General features: G+C 39.1%; 1 protein-coding gene and 1 long non-coding RNA gene across 4 annotated transcripts in view; one reads left to right on the forward strand and one right to left on the reverse strand.

Annotated features, from left to right (window-relative positions):
- Positions 1-16731, forward strand: part of METTL24 (methyltransferase like 24) — a 103566-nt gene that overhangs the window by 68985 nt on the left and 17850 nt on the right. The gene's annotated exons all lie outside the window — the stretch shown is intronic.
- The window catches only part of LOC111538569, a 39809-nt gene that overhangs the window by 581 nt on the left and 22497 nt on the right, over positions 1-16731 (reverse strand). The gene's annotated exons all lie outside the window — the stretch shown is intronic.

Genomic DNA, 16731 nt, shown 5'->3' on the forward strand with positions numbered 1-16731 from the left:
AGATGGTGATTCTATTTTTCATCTTTTGAGGAACCACCATAACTGTTTTCCATAGCAGGTACATAATTTTACACTCCCATAACCAAGTTTTTTAAGATGTAGCTTAAAAGAAGTATGATGAGTGTTATAAAGTAAGAGTACAGTGTGCTATGGGAATATTTAATAGAGAATGCTGGTCTAAGCTGTCATTGGTTCCCATATTTCTGATGCCTCGTCCATAGTGGAGGCTTGGTAAGTGTTCAGTGGGTGGGTGAATGAGCCATCCGGACCCTTGGTCATTAGACCTCTCTCCCGTGTTTCCTTCCTGCTATTCAGTTGCCCTCCCTTCTATGGGATGGATCTGGGGAGCAATGAGAGGATTTGTTAGCTTCTTCTTGGTTGCCTCTGTTGTTCTCTGGCAAGATTATGGAAAAAAATTTTCTAGTAATCTTTTTCTCATTCTGTATATGATGTAATATATTCAGAGATGTTGAGATAGTTTTGCCAGATATATCCCTGCCTTTTCTTTGGGGAGAAAAAGGGAACCTGCCTGTGGATGTAAGATGAAAGTGTAGTACATGTAAGATAAAAGTGTAGTGGATATAAAAGTATAGTGATGTTAGGAAGTGGTGGGGTATTCAGGGAGAAAAATGTTCTTTCTATTCTTAGAGCATTGCTTCTGTTTTCTAAAGAATTTTGTTCTATAAAGACAGCAAAAAGGTCTCTTGCTCAGTTCCTTATTTGACTTAAATCAGTAGCATTTTATGTTATATAGCCAGTTTAAATGGAAATTTCATTCTTGAGATTTTTAAAGAGAATTCCAGATATTTAAAATATATAGACATTATATTTGAAGACTTAAACTTCTTGTTCCTGATGTTATAAAAAGAATCTTTTTATTAGATCCCCAAACTAATGAAAGACATAATTATTATTCTGTCCAATTTTTCATGCTAGCAATTCAGGCAAAGAAAGAGGCTGGCCACAAAAAAGTATCACAGCTCTTTCTTTAGAAATTTGTGTTGGTTTTGAGGTTTGCCATGGTGTTATTATTCTGATCAGCTAGAAGGATCAGTTGTTGGTCTGAAATGAGTCCTGAGGGTTTCTTATAATTGCTCTGGTTTTGGTATTGGCACAGGAGAGCAATGTTAATGACATTTTCAAGATGCTGGCTTTGGGTCAGGTAGAAGGCACTGGGCCATGGTGACCCATGGGAGTTGCTGGCTCCCAACCCAAGACCTGAATATCAACTTTACAACCTGTTTGTTGTGTGAATAGCAAGGTGAATTAAGTTCTCTAAACCACGGTCCATTTTTTCCATGAAATGGGGGTGTTGGTATCTTTCATGCAAGACTGTTGAGGGGAGTAAAGACAAAAAGGACTATAAAGAAACTAGCACAGTGATTGGCCAGTTACTCCCCAGATGGGCACTATTTATTAAGTAGTTATTGGGCTGGATTTATTTGAATTGTTTAAGGCCAATATTCAATTACTGGGGATGGAGTATTATGGTATGGATGATTTGGTATATTTTATTGCCCTTCACTTTCTTAGTGATGGGGGAACTTCTATTAGGTTAACCATTTACTGCAGAAAATGTTAAAGAGCGCCAATTTTCTGGATTGGATTCTGAAAGTATTTAGAACAGCAGCAGTGTGACTCTGATATCCAGACATTCCTTTAGTGCTCTTGGGACTCATCTTTCTCCATTGACAGCCATGGATGTAACTGGTGTGTGTTTCAAATAGTCCACCTGCTTCATGGCATTGGTAGGCGTCTTGTAATTTAGTGATCTTTCCCCTGTGCATCTCCTGGGTGTAAGTATTTAAAGTCACACAGGCTTATTGAGGATATTATTGTGAAATAATATAGGTGGTGAGTATTCACATCTTTGAAAATATTTTATGTACCGACAGTTCAATACTTTTCACTACATTTGACTTATGTCATTGTATTTCCCTTAAGGTTGAACTCCCTCTTTCTGATACCTTCCGTTATGTGATTTTGATTCCTTTTGGGGACATATCAAGTATAGTGCTAAGTGTTGGCTGAACTAAGTGCTCGGGAATATACTGGGTAACTAAGTTCTCTGACTACATGAAAGTGGTGTTGCTGCCCACCTCTGTCTTTGTTGTTGTTACCACCGCCCCCCCCCTTTTTTTTTTTTAGACAGAGTCTCACTCCATCACTCAGGCTGGAGTGCAGTGGCGTGATCTAGGCTCACTGCAACCTCTGTCTCCTGGGTTCAAGTGATTCTCCTGCCTCAGCCTCCTTAGTAGCTGGGATTACAGGCATGAGCCACCACGCCCAGCTAATTTTTGTATTTTTAGTAGAGACGGAGTTTCACCATATTGGCTGGGCTGGTCTCAAACTCCTGACCTCATGATCCGCCCACCTCGACCTCCCAAAGTGCTGGGATTACAGGAGTGAGCCACTCAGTGTGTTAAATGTAATCACCCCATTTGGTGTGCAAGGTCTCAATTCAATTTCCCAACCTCTTTATTTTTCACTACTTTGCTATGGCTATCCTATGCTCTAACCTAACTAGATGGTTTTACTTCCAACTTGCCTAAACTTTCTCATCCTATGTAGCTTTAGTCATAAATCCTGTTATCTTTAATATTTACTCTGTATCTGAGCAAGTATAAAAAAGGCACCCATCTTTCCAGTCCTATCCCAAATGCTGTCTCTTCCGCAAAACCTTTCTCTAAACCATTTATTTTAATATTTTTAATCACATAAGTGGCATATGTTCACTGTAGAAAATTTATATAATAGAGAACTCCAAAGGAAAAAGGATGAAAATTAAAGTCACCTGTAATTCTGCTGCTGAGATAACTACTATTAATATAGATAATCTCAGGTCAGGCATGGTGGCTCATGCCTGTAATCCCAGCAGTTAGAGGGGCTGAAGTGGGCAGATCACTTGAGCTCAGGAGTTTGAGACCAGCCTGGGCAACATAGTGAAACTTTGTTTCAACAAAAAAATTGAAACATTAGTTGGGTGTCGTGGCACAGGCCTGTGGTCCTAACTACTTGGGAGGCAAGAGGATCACTTGAACCCAAGAGGCCGATGCTGTGGTAAGCCATAATAACATCACTGCATGCATTCTAGCCTGGGTGACAGAGCAAGACCCTGTCTCAAAAAAAGAAATCTCTCTCTCCACACTTTTGCCCCAGTGGTATATACATGTTAACAAAATTAAGGTGAGATGGTCATATATACTATTTTATAGTCTGAGTTTTTTTTTTATCTTAAAATATCTTGAACATTTTTACATAGTATTAAACATTTCATCTACACATATTGCAGCATTGTTTGTAATAGCAAAATTCTGGAAACAACATATTTGCTCTTTAATAGGGAACTGAATACATGAAATATAATAAAACCCATTCAATTGAATACTTGGTGACTGCTGAAATACATGGTATATATCTATATTTTGCTGATATGGAAAAATATCCAATATAATTTGTTAAGGGCCCAAAGCAAAGAGCCAAACAGTGGGTATACTACGACACCCACCATTTGAATAAAAATAAAGAAATGTTCATACAGTACGTACTTGTTTATGTACTCTGAGGCACAGGTCTTTGGAAATGGTTTTGGGTAAAAGTGCTGATATATTTTGGATATGTGTGTCCACCCAAATTGCATGTCAAATTGTAATCCCAAATGTTGGAGGTAGGGCCTGGTAGAAGGCAATTGGCTCGTGTGGGCGGGTTTCTCATGTAATGTTTAGCACCATCACTGTTGGTACTATCCTCGCAATAGTGAGTTCTCATGAGAGCTGGTCACTTAAAAATGTGTAGCACCTACTCTCTATGTCTTGCTCCTGCTCTGGCCATGTGACATGCCTGCTTCCCCTTTGCCTTCTGCCACGATTGTAAGTTTTCTGAGGCCTCACCAGAAGCCAAGCAGATGCCAGCATCATGCTTCCTGGATAGCCTGTGAAACTGGGAGCCAATTAAACCTCTTTTCTTTGTAAACAGCCCAGTTTCAGGTATTTCTTTAGAGCAATATGAGAATGGACTAACACAAGTACTTTGGGTTTTGAGGTTAAGGGGTGTCTTTGGGTCAAGGCACTTTGGGTAAAGTTACTAGGGATTCTGGGGTGGGAGAAAGACACTTCACTGTCCTTTTGAAGAGTCTGAACCTTTTTCTTACCATATGCATTAATATTTTACAGTTTTTCTATAAAATCTTATGAAATACTTATCTACAATGTAATTTGTAATGCCTACTTATATTCTAATGAGTAAATGTATTGTAGATTATTTAACCACTTCCCAATTGTTGGATTGGGAAGATTATCTCCAGTTTTTTACTACCCTAAACTGTACAGTCTTAAGGCTTTTTATATGCTTTGCTAAATTACCCTCAAGAGAGTTTGTGCCATTTTACTCTACTGGGATTCGTCCAATGGATGTAATGGCTTACTCATTTGAATACCCATAAAGTTTTGTTTTTGTTTGTTCTATGGAAGTTAGCTAGTTCCTTGCATTATAATTACCTGGGTACTTAGGGTATCTCTTTGATACACTATTTATCTGTCTATATAATACATCATGTATCTATTTATACCATACACTGAAATTGCTGAGACAGCAATTTTGTCACATTCACCTTTTTCCACAGCAGCCCACAGCATAGTGCCTGCCCATGTGAAATGCACGGTAAATAAATACTGGATGCATTGAGATGAACTAGTTTTCATGCCGTTAGTGAGCATCTTTCTAAAATGATAGTAGTGAAACTTGTTCAGCTGGCTGAGTATGCTATGGTCATAACCCTTGTTAGAGACCACCATACTCTTTGTGGAACATCGTTGTTGCCCAGGCCGATTGCAAAGGCACAATTACAGCTCACTGTAGCCGTCACCTCCTGGGCTGAAGCGATCCTCCCACCTCAGCCTCCCAAGGAGCTGGTACTACAGGTGCATGCCACCATGACCGGCTCATTTTTCTACTTTTTTTTTTTTTTTGATATGGAGTCTTACTGTGTTCCCCAGGCTAGTCATAAACTCCTGGGCTCAAGTGATCTTCCCACTTTGGCCTCCCAAAGTGTTGGTATTACAGGCATGAGCCACCGTGAACAGCTGTTTTTATTTTTAAAGTAAGATTTCCTATATGAATCTGTTCTCTTATAATGGAACTCCCTTATAATTGATCTGGAGAAAAAATTGTTTTAGCATATTTTTAAGCAGTGTCCAAGGCAGTGCTTTGTGATAAGTAAGAGTTTTTCTCTTATGGGTGAAATTCTGGTTAACTGTTGTGAGTTTTCTCTTCAGCTAATGGCTATTATTTCAGAGATGTTCTACTAAAGAATATGTGTTTGAGGACAGAAGTCTCTGGTCTCAGACCTAATACAGCCAGGCTCTAAAATTTCACAGAAAAATTAAACTCACCACATTTCCTATTATCACCACTATAGCCATCGTTTTCAGTCTCTTCCCCTAATCTAGATTTTAATGCAAGCTGTTTCAAAGAGGAAAGTGCAGGGATAAAGTTTAGCCTCTTCTAGCTTTCGTGTAAAAAGTGATCATGTGTAGAGAAGCCTGAGGCATTAGCAAGGAACATAAACAGAAGGAATATTTCACCTGCAGGAGAGGTAGCGTTCAGAATGCCCTTTTCGCAATTCACACATGGAAACCAGAAATGAAAGATTCAGCATGCCTGTGAAATAATTACCTTGGCCTGAAAGAATTACAGAGCATAGAAAGGATAGGAATTTGGCCAATAGTGTTGTTACAAGCAATGCTAAAAAACAAACACACTAATATCATCGGTGGCACTTTCAATATGCCTCCCCCTGACAATAACACAAACTTTACTCTCTCATGGTTGGGCTTATAACAGGCAAAATTTGAAGAAAATTTATCATGTGAAGAATACCAAACACCCTTCTTTGTGCTTCTTACACATTCTGTTATCAAGGATATTTTTTCTTGAATGGTTGGGGGTAAGTTGGAATAGTTTTGCATGGTTTAGTTCAGAATAGAATAGTCCTATTTATATTTTTTGACATGCTAAGCTAAGTGTTTTTAATCTAAACAAATTCATTTATTTATAAGAAGACTCTACATTGAGGAATCAAAATGAAGAATAAGATATTATAGATTTTAAATATCTTCTGTACAAGTAGAATAAGGTTTATTGGGACAGCCAGACATACTAAAAGAACTTTAGATTTCTATAACATTTTCCTGACAAAGATTTCTTTACTATAACTTAAACAGCACTGTTTTGAGGACCTTTTCCATTTAGAGTGAATTTAACAATCATAGATTTAATATAGGGTAGCAATTTCCAAGAAATTATTGGACAGCAAAGGATAAGTGAGTCCTGTTCCCTAGGCAACCTCATGGAGGGGTATAACATCCTTCAAGCTCCTAAAATGAAGTTTAGAGTTGCTACTATTTTTGGTTTCAGCTTCCTCTGGAAATGGTTTTTATTCCTTGAAATTATTCTTGTATATAATGAAGTCTGAGCTCTTTCCAATTATTTTCCCTGTAACGTTAGTCTTGTATGTAACAGCATCTCCATCCTTTGATCTCAGCATGTATGGCTATAAGAGGAATGGCCGCCCTGGAAATGAGATCAAATTGGGGATAGCAACGAATCTCATGAGAAGCGAGGGAAGAGCAGGGACATTTCCAGCCATTTGTGAGGCTTTTGTAATTTCATGAAGAAAAGTACTCTGGGCTTTTCTGACCCACGCAATCTTTTGTGATTTTTTAAAAAAGCGAATGTACTATAGGACACTCAGCTTTAGGTGGAAAACATTTTAAATAGAAAAAATGTTGGAATGGGTGCATTTCTGGTTCTTTCAGTAGGCTTCTTGTGTGAGTGCCAAGTGCCATCTATTTGGGCATGGCAGCTTCTATGTGGTTCCCCCAGGATTGTCATTCTTTCTTATCTGCCATCTTCCTCTTGGCCCTTTTTCCCTTGTTCTCTTTGCCCTAATTCTATTTGTATTATAATGATTTTTTTGTTTGTTTTTTATTTTTGTTTTTGTTTTTTGTTTTTCCCGCACTAGGCCGACAGTGAATACTGAGTGACTGCAATTTTAGGAACACTCATTCCCTAAGGAAGGCGCACTGGGAAATCCCTGCAGAAGGGCCAGCTGTCGGCAACCTTTCAGAAAGGGGAGGAGGTCTTGCTGCTGACCCCCACCTCTTCAACATGTTGGAAGTGGTGATATCTTGTGGCCTAGGAAGTCCAGGGGACTTCTGAAAGGCCTTCCAATGAAAATATCTCTTCAGTGTATTCTACCAGTTAGATTCATTTGAGCTATTGAGCTCATCTTTGAAAAAGATATTCCTCTCTGGGAGACTGAGTTTATTCTTGACAGAGTACAACTACTTAAGTCATGTAATGTTTTTTGTTTGTTTTTAAGACACAACCTCACTCTTTCACTTAGGCTGGAGTGCAGTGGCGTGATCACAGCTCACTGCAACCTCAAACTCCTAGGCTGAAGGGATCTTCCTGCCTCAGCCTCTTGAGTAGCTGGGACTATAGGCACACACCATCACACCTGGTTGATTATTTATTTATTTATTTTTAATTTTTTTTTTTTTTGTAGAGATGAGGATCTCAATATATTGCCCAGACTGGTCTCAAACTCCTGGCCTTGCGCAATCCTTGGGGCTTGGCCTCTTAAAGTGCTGGGATTTATAGGCATGAACCACTACACCCAGCAAGTCATGTAATCTTACTGGTTTCTCACGTAGTTGTTTGTGATGCTTGGCTAAAGGAATGGAAGCTGGCAAAGGTGGAATAGGAGAAATGTTGGTGTATGGCTTGGTGTGTGCATTCTACAATAAGAGCTGTGGCCAGCCAGAGGGCATCTGACAATGAATGCTGTGGGTGGGAAGGCACAGGAGGTGGGAGAGAAATGCAGAGGAAAGTGGAAAGGAGAAACACTTGGGAATCATTTGCCTTCTTTGCCATTTTGACTGAGGCTATAGACATGTCTCTCTGCAGAGTTCCATGGTAAGATTTCCTCATGCAGGTGAATCATACATGGTTAATTTATGCTTGTTATATATTAACTACTATCTAGTTCATACTCTATGCCATAAGTGAAGAAGAGAGACTGAATTTTTTTGTTGTTGTTTGCTTTTGCTGGATAATACTGAGAGTTATTTAGGTATTCTGTAAACACTTTTTGAAGGCCTCTTGTCAGTCAGGAATTCAACCAAGGACAGAGAATCCATGCTGAAGGTCCTTGCCCACAAAGACATCATAGTCTCTAAGAGGAGATACACATTTGTACAAAGATTATATAATCTTACCATGGCACCACAAGGGAAGCAGAAGAGAGGTAGCTTATTTGGCTTGGGGAGTTAAGGAGGGGCATAGAGGAAGTGATATTTCAGATGGCTCTTGGAAGCTGAATAGGAATTTACCAAAGGTAGAAGAAGGAAGGGGAAATGGTAAATGCAAGGGCACAGAGGCAAGAGAAAGAATGAGACATTCTGAGAAAGGTAAAAAGCTCAGCATGGCTGGCACAGAGGGTAATTTGTGGAGGGAGCAAGGGCATGAGGCAAGAAAGGGGGGTTGGGCTCAGGTTTTGAAGAGCTGGAGTGGCTGTAAAGGCATTCAGATTCATGTGCAGTTGCAGGGAGCCAGCAGGGGCCTGAAGCAAGGGACTGAAATAACTAGGTTCAAAATTAGATACATAATTCTGGAAACATTGTGGAAGGTGGACAATTCCAAGCTAAGATCTCTTGAGAGAGTAGACATAGGTCATTAAAAATATCGGGCAAGCAGCCAGGCACGGTGGTTCACGTCTGTAATCCTAGCACTTCAGGAGGCTGAGGTAGGGGGATCACTTGAGCCCAGGAGTTTGAGACCAGTCTGGGCAACATGGTGAAGCCCTGTCTCTACAAAATATACAAAAATTAGTTGGGCGTCGTGATGCACACCTGTAGTCTTAGCTTCTCAGGAGGCTGAGGTGGGAGGAATGCTTGAGCCTGAGGGGTGGAGGTTGCAGTGAAGCCAAGATCGCACCACTGCACTCTGGCCTGGATGACAGAGTAAGACTGTCTCAAAAAAAAAAAAAAAAAGAAGAAGAAGAAGAAGAAAGATAGAAAAGGAAAGAAAAAAGCTACCAAAATTTAAAATGTGAGTGGGCATGAGGGACCTTTACTTTTTGCTTTATACATTTCTGCCTTAGTTGTGTTTTTATAATCAATTATTTTTAACTTAAAAACTTTTTTTATGTCAATAGTTTTTGGGGAGTGGGTGATTTTTGGTTACATGGATAAGTTCTTCAATGGTGATTTCTAAGATATTGGTGCACCCATTGCTTGAGCAGTGTTCCCTGTACCCAATATATAGTCTTTGATCCCTTATCCCCCTCCTACCCTTTTCCCTGAGTCCCCAAAGTTCATTGTATTATTCTTATGCCTTTGCATCCTCATAACTTAGTCCCACTTATAAGTGAGAACATCTGATGTTTGGTTTTCCATTCCTGAGTTAATTCATTTAGAATAATGGTCTCGGCCAGGCGTGGTGGCTCATGCATCCCAGCACTTTGGGAGGCCAAGGCAAGTGGATCACCTGAGGTCAGGAGTTCAAGACCAGCCTAGCCAACTTGGTGAAACCCTGTTCTTACTAAAAATACAAAAATTAGCTGGGCATGGTAGTGGGCGCCTGTAATCCCAGCTACTTGGGAGGCTGAGGGAGGAGAATCACTTGAACCCAGAAGGCAGAGGTTGCAGTGAGCCAAGATCGTGCCACTGCACTCTAGCCTGGGCAACAGAGCAAGACTCCATCTCAAAAACAAAACAAAACAAAACTCCATCCAGGTGGCTGTGAATGCCATTATTTTGTTCCTTTTTACGGTTTTATAGTATTCCATGGTGTATGTATACCACATTTTCTTTATCCACTTGTTGGTCAATGGGTATTTAGGATGGTTCCATAATTTTACCATTGCGAATTATGCTGCTATAAATATGTGTGTGCATGTGTCTTTTTCATATAATGACTTCTATTCCTGTGGATAGATACCCAGTAGGGGGATTGCCGAATCAAATGGTAGTTCTACTTTTAGTTCTTTAAGGAATCTCCATACTGTTTTCCATAGTGGTTTTACTGGTTTATATTTTCACCAGTACTGTAAAAGCCTTCCCTTTTCACCACATCCATGACAATGTCTATTATTTTTTAATTTTTAAATTATAGCCATTCTTGCAGGAGTAAGGTGGTATCTCATTGTGGTTTTGATTTGCATTTCTCTGATAATTAGTGCTGTTGAGCATTTTGCATATGTTTGTTGGCCATTTGTATATCTTCTTTTGGGAACTGTTTATTTGTGTCCTTAGGCTACTTTTTGATGGGATTATTTGTTTTTGTTTTGTTTTGTTTTGTTTTTTCTTTCTGATTTGTTTGAGTTCCTTGTAGATTCTGGATATTAGTCCTTTGTCGGATGCAGTTTGCAAATATTTTCTCCCACTCTGTGGGCTGTCTTTTTACTCTGCTGATTATTTCTTTTGCTGTGCTCATGTTCTTTGCCCACTTTTAAAAGGAGAAAGGTCAAATCCCGCTGCAATAAAATTTTGTGCTTTAGCAGAAAACACTTAAAATCTCCATTTGAGAACCTAGAAATAAAGCCAAATACTTGCAGCCCACTGATCTTCAATAAAGCAAACAAAAGCATAAAGTAGGGAAAGGACACCCTGTTCAATAAATAGTGCTGCGTAAACTGGCAAGCCACATGTGGAGGAATGAAACTGGATCCTTATCTCTCACCTCATACAAAAATCAACTCAAGATGGATCAAAGACTTAAATCTCAGACCTGAAACCATAGAAATTCTAGAGGATAACTTGGGAGAAACTCTTCTAGACATTGGCCTAGGCAAAGAATTCATGACTAAGAACCCCCAAGCAAATACAACAGAAACATAAATAAATAATTGGGACCTAATTAAACTAAAACCCTTCTGCACAGCAAAAGAAATAATCAGCAGAGTAAACAGACAACCCACAGAGTGGGAGAAAATCTTCACAAACTGTGCATCCAACAAAGGACTAATATCCAGAATCTACAAGGAACTCAAATCAACAAGGAAAAAAAAATCCTATTAAACAGTGGGTGGTAAAGGACATGAACAGACAATTCTCAAAAGAAGATATACAGACGGCCAACAAATATATGAAAAAATACTCAACAACACTAATTATTGGGGAAATGCGAACCAAAACCACAATGAGATACCACCTTACTCCTGCAAGAATGGCCTTAATTTAAAAATTGAAAAATAATAGATGTTGGCATGAATGTGGTAAAAAGAGAACACTTTTATGCTGCTGGTGGAAATATACATTAGTTCAACCACTATGGAAAACAGAATGGAGATTCCTTAAAGAACTAGAAGTAGAACTACCATTCAATCCAGCAATCCCACTACTGGGTATCTACCCGGAGGAAAAGAAGTTATTGTGTGAAAAAGACACATGCACACACATTTATAGCAGCACAATTCGCAATTGCAAAAACATGGAACCATCCTAAATGCCCATCGACCAACTAGTGGATAAAGAAAAAGTGGTATACATACACCATGGAAACGCTACTCAGCCATAAAACAGAATGAAATAATGGCCTTTGCAACAACTTGGATGGAGCTGGAGGCCGTTATTCTAACTGAAGTAATTCAGGAATGGAAAACCAACTATCTCATGTTCTCACTTATAAATGGGCTGAACTATGAGGATGCAGAAGCATAAAAATGATGTAATGGACTTTGGGGACTTGTGGACGGGGGAATGGGTGGGAGGAGGGTGAGGGATAAAAGACTACATATTGGGTGCACCAAAACCTCAGAAATCACCACTGAAGAACTTATCCACGTAACCAAAAACCACCTGTACCCCCAAAAACTATTGAAATAAAATAATAATAATAAAGTTCTATTCAATACTTTATTTTTAAAGGAAATACTCATTCCTAAAGTATTTAAAAATTCCTCTAGGGCTTGGTATAAACAAAATTTGAACTGGGTTTTTTGTCTAGGAAGAAAATGGGCATATGTCTCATTGTCCACAAGCAATGAAATCTGTTTTTGCACTATCAGCAATTTATTATTTCCCCAGGAATCCTATTAATCTAAATTGCAGATAACACCGAATAAATACTTTAGATCTACCTATGAACTGTGCATTTATAATTGCATTTACATGTGGGTTTGGAAATCACCCTATAGGTAACTGAAAATTGACATTTTTAGAAAAGAAATGTAGATTATATAAATGTTTTACGTGGACTATGGACTCACTTTTGTTGATCCTTCCCTGTGAACTGTTTTAAGTTCAAACGTATGTGTGGGTGAAAATTTTCAGCACATAGATCAAGAAGCTCACCATTAATATAGCCTTGTTCATCACACTCAGTTTTTTGGAAACAAAAAATTGAAAATGTATGTTCTTAATTAGCCAGGTGAGGTGGCGTGTGCCTGTGCCTGTAGTCCCAGCTACTTGGGAGGCTGAGATGGGAGGGTCGCTTGAGCCTAGGAGGTGGGGGTTGCAGTGAGCAAAGATGACGCCACTGTATTCCAGCCTGGGCGACAGAGCAAGACCCTATCTCAAAAAAGAAAAGAAAAAGAAAAAGAACATGTATGCTCTTAATTGAAGATGCTAGAAAGCTGTCTTCTGCATGAACTTATTAGATAAACATCCACTTACAGTCCTTCAAAGTAAAGTAACCAAATTTGGCAACTGCACTTCAAAAGAACCAAGATGGCTCGGTGCGGTGGCTCAGGCCTGTAATCCCAGCACTTTGGGAGGTCCAGGCGGGCTGATCATCTGAGGTCAGGAGTTCGAGACCAGCCTGGCCAATGTGGTGAGAAACGCTGTCTCCACTAAAAAAAGAAAAAAAATAATTAGCCGGGTGTAGTGGCGCATGCCTATAGTCCCAGCTACTTGGGAGGCTGAGGCAGGAGAATCACTTGAACCCAGGAGGTGGAGGTTGCAGTGAGTTGAGATTGTGCCACTGCACTCCAGCCTGGGGGACAGAGCAAGACTCTACCTCAAAAAAATAAAAATAAAAAATAAAAAAGAATCAAGATGGTGCTGTTCTTCCTCCCCTCATGTAATGTAAGACAAGACAATTAGAACTCATTTTTCTCCTTTAAGACATTTATGGGAAACAGTGGTATGAGGATCGTTAGTAATTTAAAAAACGTAGAGTAACTTAAACTTGCTAATATAATGTCTTGTAAGAGATTTGGCTTTACAGGAAGTTCAAATATTATTATATGCCTGAAAGAAGCCATTATTTAGGCTGTGAGGTAACAATTCTCATTCTATGTAGCTAAATTCAGAGCTCTCTTTGGTGCCTGAAAATGTCTGCCTGAAACCACCCACTCCTCAAAATGTAGTGCATACATTTTATTTTGGGAAGGTGTTCATGGTGATAGGTTAGCAACTGACTGGCTGCTTTGCTTCATCAATGGTGTACGCACACTGGGGAAGCTGCATTCTACCCTTTGTTTCCATTGAAAAAAATGCCATTGGAACTCCCACCCTTCCCCCCACAACCAGCTCCAGTAAAACTGCATTGCCTCATGGCTGAAACCTCCCAGGCATCAGCAATTCTTTTAAGGAAGGAGGATGAGTAAGAGGATAGAGGATCCTGGAAACCTCAATCTAAAAATTTTAAAACGAGCCACCACTGAAGTCAAGTAAGATGACACAGTCTCTAGTTGACAACCCATAAAACTTTAATAATTATCTCTACTCTTTGTGTTCTGAGCCAACATATGCACTCAAAAAAATCCGTTATATGTATTGATCTCTTTGATTCAGTTAAAAGTATATATTTTTGGATGATTTTCAAAGGATCATCGTTTGCCAAAATCCCCAACATGTCGATTCATATAAACAAAGAAATAAAAGAGTCTTTTTACTTTAACTATTAGATGGCCATCCTACTCTTTTCTCTGTTGTGGGACTGAGGAGTAAGACAGAATTTAGGGCGGTCAGAGAGGATAAATCTCAATCAGGAGTCCTCTAGAACACTCCTCTTCCTTGTTCTTTTCCTTTATATGCTCTTCTACCTCCTTCTTGTCAAACAAAGGAGACTTTTAACATCATATGAATATTCAGATGACTCATTCCTCCAGTGCTCCATCCCTTCCTTCCTTTTGAATTTGCAATCTTTCCTGCTTCTGCAGTTCAAAAATTGCCAAGTGTGAATCAGTGGATGTTGTGAAACATGAAAAAAACAAAAAAACAAAAAACTTCTTCCTAAATTCATATTAGCATAAAAATACAATGGCCACAATATTTTTTCAGGAAGGTCAGCTCTCATTTTTTATCATAGCTCTATGTAGGTTAAATTGTGTGGGTGCATTTTAACTACTATGGGATCAAAAAGTCTCAGGACAGCCTGCTGAATTACACCTAAGAGAAGCTTAGGCTGTTTGCAGTCATCAATGGAATGCTGAAGTCAAAACATTGAAATCTTTTTCTTAAATATAAGGAAGCTGTTCATGAGTATTAAAAAAAGATGCCTTTTTAAAGGGAAAACAACAGCAACAACAACAACTACAAAGAACTTACCAGAAACACATTTTAGAATTATATGTACTATTTGATCTCAACTATTAATATTTTCTAAAGTAGATAAAATACTGCAAGAAATATAACCAAAAGTTGATAGACATTTCCTCTTGGGACTGGGATTTTGGACAATGTTTTTCTTCTTTATATCTTTGTTACTTTTCTGATTTTCAACAATTACCATATCTTAAACAGCAACAGCTTCCCAAATTACTGTCCCTTCCTAAGGAATGGAGAGGTTTGGGGTGGGGTTGGGATGTCATATGTTTGTTTCTTGGTATATTACGTCTCAAATATTTTTTTCTTTTTGGCAATTTAATGTGCAACACGATGTGGGTTGTAGACCTGGCCTCTTACAATTAGACCTAATCCTGAATCTAAGAATTAAAGAGAAAGGCATAATCCATTTTTAGTGTGGAAGGGGATGAGTTAGAGGAAGGAACCCCTGTGTAGCAGAACAGGGAGGGGTTTTGTGGCAGTTATTCCAGGTTCTACGGATGCAAATGATGGCTCTAGTATTATGTGATTATATTAATTTATATGGAATTTTAGAAAACATGAAATGGCAAAGAAAATGTCCCAGCCCCAAATTATGCCATTTGGTCACACAGAACCTATGAAGTTAATAGGAATGGCAATGTCATTACTCTAAAAAAAGTACACAGAACAAGGAGGTGGGAGGGGGGCACTAGTTCTGATGATGTCGTGAGCTACAACTGCTGAAATGTGTGTGCCTTGTTTTCAGCCAGGCTGGATTTCTGCCACTCACCCCTAGGAATGGCAGCAAGCAGGCCATGCACATGCTAGAAGTTCAACAAAGACTCAGATTAATAAATACTCCACATTTGCTTTTCTTCTATCATTTTTATCAAAGGAACTGTTTAGTTATGAACCCTCACCAATGTTGTATTTTGTGCTTGGATCCTTTAATATTGTGGGGGTGTTAAGAACATGCTGCAAGAACCCCTGTTTTGAAGTCAGACCCAGTTAGAATCCTGATTCCACCACTTCATAGACACATGTGATCTTGGTGGGTTGTTTAATCTGTCTGCATCTCAGGTTTGTATGGACACTGTTTGCTGTTGGTCTTGGCTTCAACTCTCACAAACTGTATGACCTTTCTAGACCTCAGTTTTCCCATCTGTAACATGAGGATAACAAAAGTGCCTATTTCATTTGCTTGTTTGAAGAGTGATTGAGGCATTCCATGTAGTGTTTAGCCTGCTGACTGGCTGGTTATGTGATTTGGATGTTTGTCCCCTTAAAATCTAATGTTGAAATGTCATCCTCAGTGTTGCAGGTAGGACCTGGTGTGAGGTGTTTGGATCATGGGGGTTGATGCCTCATGAATGGCTTGGTGCTGTCCTCAGAATAGTGAGTGAGTTCTCTCTAAGTTCACACAAGATCTGGTTGTTTTAAATAGCCTGAGATCTACCCCCTTGCCCTCTCTTGCTCCTTCTCTTGCCTTTTGACATGCCTGCTCCCCTTTCACCTTCCACCATAATTGTAAGTTTCCTGAGGCCCTCACAGAAGCAGATGCCCGTGGCATGCTTGTACAGCCTGCAGAACTGTGAGCCAAAATAAACCTCCTTTCTTTATAAATTACCTATCCTCAGGTATTTCTTTATAGCAGTACAAAAATGGCTTAATACAGCTGGACACAGAGCAAGTGCTTAATTAAAGTTAGCTGTTAGTTGTGTCATTATCGATAGATACAAGATTGTTAGTTGTGTCATTATCGATAGATACAAGATAAACAGCATCCAAAACAAATGTTAGGAACTTTTTAGCAATATCCAGTGAGAGCCGATGAATGGTTATTTCTGCAAGTGAATTGTCTAAGCATGTTTACTAAGATGACGTTTTTCCATCTAATCTATGTATGATATCTGGTATGTTTGTTTGGTTATTGTATGGGTGATATGTATAAGTGATAGGTACTGATCTTTCTGTGTAGAAAGTTTTTCCCCTCTCATTCTAATCGCTACACAAATTTAACAGGAAGTTCAAAACTCGTACCGCTTGAATTTTTTCTTGCAGGTATTGCTTTTCTTATTTCCTGGCCTTTAGCCATACATCTATTTATAGTTTGCTTTCACTTAATCCTTCCTTTTCTCTTGGGCAGGGCCTTGTATATATGTGTATATAAGGACCTTGTATATATGTGTATATAAGG

The sequence above is a fragment of the Piliocolobus tephrosceles genome, chromosome 5 (assembly GCF_002776525.5).
Source record: "Piliocolobus tephrosceles isolate RC106 chromosome 5, ASM277652v3, whole genome shotgun sequence".
NCBI classification, from domain to species: Eukaryota; Metazoa; Chordata; class Mammalia; order Primates; family Cercopithecidae; genus Piliocolobus; species Piliocolobus tephrosceles.